We start from the raw sequence: 3,214 nt of genomic DNA, 5'->3' as shown, positions 1-3,214 counted from the left end.
GGGTACAGGTCTGTGAATCGCCAGGTTTACATACTTCACAGCACTCATCATAGCACATACCCTCCCCAATGTCCATAACCCCATCACCCTCTCCCTACACCCCTCCCTCTGGCCCCCCTCAGTTTGTTTTGTGACATTAAGAGTCTCTTTTGGTTTGTATAGACATTATTTTTTTTTTATGAACTCTGGTCATATTTAGTCATCTTGACCAATGGAATTCATTTGAAGCAATTTGAGGCAAACAGTCTTGCTCTCCTTTACTCCCTGTGATGGGAATGCAATGTAGTATTCACAATATGATTTGAAAAGCATAAAATAGTCTTCCCCTTTACCGAGAAAGAATGTGTCAGGAAATGAAGCCACTTGATGTCAAAATCATTTGAATATTCTGAAGAAGGGTTACTTCTTCAGAAGATCATTCCTGTCAAATCATATAGGGGGCTTTTCTGTTCCCTATATTGCAGGTTTGCCTGATTGGTCTTTTTGTCATCTGTGTGGAAATCTGAAGTGGGAGACTGAAAGGACATCCAGAGCAGTGATGGTACTCTGAAAAGGGGTTGTTGGTATTCATGAGGGCCTGGGGGTTGAGTCCCAAGAAGCTTCTTCTGGAGGAGGAGAATAGAAGAGAATCATGTGACTCTTGCCAATGTACTGAGGGGAGTGGCCAGTATCTGGTGGAAGATTTCCAGAAGACAGAGGAGACAAGGCGAGAGTTCCTTTACAGGGACTTTATATGATTTAGGGCTCAGAATTCCAGAACTCTGTGGGTTCAGCTGTGTGTTTACCCTGGATTTCCACTGACATGGAAAAGTATTTTGTGTATTTGGTGTATCTTTTCCTTAAGACAGCATCAAAGTTCTCAAGATATCCTGCAAAGCTGGACCCTATAAGACCTGATCTTGTCATGACAATGGATATTTTTCTGCCTCTGGTTGGGGTCAACTGGTGTGCGCCTGGGGACCTTAAAGAACAGCTTTACTGCTGCCTTTACAATTTGTTTTGTGCTTTGATTTACTCAGATGTTAGAGGAGTCTAGGTTTTGGAAGCAGGTAAAATAGATCTGGTCCAAGTCCCCTTTCTAGTTGGCCTTAAGCAAGTCACTGACTTTCTAAGACTCTACTCTTCAACTATAAAATGGAGGTAATGATCATAATTGTTTGTCCCTATACTATAATCACCATCAGGGCATGGCCCAAGTTTGTCTTTTTTTTTTTTTTCTGCTTGTCCCTGGCACTAGTGCCATATCTGACAAATAATGTTAGCTACTATTATTATTGTCATATAAATAATGTATAAAGATTAAACTGGGGGGCACCTGGGTGGCTCAGTGGGTTAAGCATCTGCCTTCAACTCAGGTCATGATCTCAGGGTCCTGGAATTGAGTCCTGAATCAGGTTCCCTCCTCAACGGGGAGTGTGGTTCTCCCTCTGTGCTCGTTCTTTCTCTCTCTCTCTCAAGTTAAAAAAAAAAAAAAAAAAAAAAAAAAAAAGATATCCTGGGCCATGCCCCGAGAAGGGAGAGAATATTTTAACAGATTTAAACCCACTATCTGGGGATAAGGTGCTATAAAATCCAAGAGCCTCTTAACTTCTACCATTTTCCTGTTTTGGAATATTTTAGCTTGTTATGAAATGTGCAGTGTTCTGTCTCCTACTTTTAGGTATAAAAAGAGGTCTTCTTTAATCTTTTTGTGATGTGGAGAGGAGAATCCTACGATTCCAACAGAAAATATTGTATTTTGGTGGACTTTGAAATGGGCATCCATTCCATGAAAATAATTAATCCAGAGAAGGTCAAACTCACTAGAACTGGAGTGACAAAAAACTCTTGAATTTATACTGGCACACGTTCTGCATTGCTAGCCTCTTGGCACACAGAGTTCTTTAAGTTACTGAATTGGATTTGAAAATGATAGAGCTAGAGAATTTTATAAAGAGCAATGGCAAAAAATACATTTAAAAAATGGAAAGATCTGATCTTTGGTAAAAAAAAAAAAGATGGTTTTATTTTCTGATGGGAAAAATAGGTTTACCAAAGATGAATCACACTTTAGATTTCTCTTACTCACTCTGAACAGAACCAAAGTAGAAATGTTAATAGGGAAGTCCGTTTTCACTATTAGTATGAGCCAAGAAATGGTTTAAAAACAGTGGTTGGAGCAATGCTTTTACAGTTTCCGATATGATAATTATGAAGAAAACAATGTCATTTGCTGCTATTATTGTAAGAGTCTGATAATTAGTAGTATTTCTATAATTTTTGATTGTGAGCTCACTTATTTTGGGCTGAGCAGGCCAAGTTAAAGAGACCAAGTTACATTATATTCTGTATATTCAGTGGTAAAATTACTGAACTACCATGTGCCTGTTTTTAATTTGAGCTTTAGTATTTATCTTTCAGAGCAGGTATGTTTAACTTTTGGTCATGAATCTGGAGAAAACTTCCTACTTAAAAATAGTGTGGGATAAATCTTTTTTTCTTTTTTTAATAAATCTCCAGTTCAACTTTTTAAAAATATACCAAACTTTCATATATTAGTTTTATTTCAAGCAAGGTATGCTCCTGGTTTGTTTACTTGGCTTTAGTCACAATCTCTCATTAACCCAATGGTTTATATCTCTGGGATGTGTGCATTCTGTGTGACGTGAATGCTCTGTGAGAGAGATCAGACTTCAGCCTTGACCCCATTGGTCCCTTGGGTTCACTAAGTGAACCACTAGTTTTCATAGCAAATTTAATGGAGATGTTGATGGTTAAATGGATGTTAGATCCCTTATTCCAGCTTTTTGCATTGCTGGATAAGAGCCACGGCCTATCCAGGGACTGATCCCAGTGTTAAATTCAAGTACATGCTGGAGGTTGGAGATGGTGGCAGTGATGGACCCAGAACCAGAGTCATCACTGCCATAGACTGGTTGTTAACCCAAGTCAAGGACCATGGCAATGACTTTCTCAAGTCTTGGACTGAGTGACTTCTTGAAATTTGAAGCTTAGGAAATCTCTGTTATAGATATATGCATACTTTCTGACATATTCCTCCTCAAACATCACAGGCATGTTCTCACCTCAGGGCTTTTGCACATGCTGTTTCCTCTATCTGGAATGTCTGTCTCCAGATATCCACCTGGTTTTCTCCCTCATTTCCTTTAGGCCCTTGCTCAAATGTCACTATCCACCATAGTTAACAACCTCTTTACCCCACCCCACCGAACCC

Source organism: Lontra canadensis, unplaced genomic scaffold (genome assembly GCF_010015895.1).
Source record: "Lontra canadensis isolate GAN:19392208 unplaced genomic scaffold, GSC_riverotter_1.0 scaffold18, whole genome shotgun sequence".
Classification (NCBI taxonomy): domain Eukaryota; kingdom Metazoa; phylum Chordata; class Mammalia; order Carnivora; family Mustelidae; genus Lontra; species Lontra canadensis.
The sequence above is the reverse complement of the archived record's forward strand: the minus strand, read 5'-3'. Positions refer to the sequence as shown.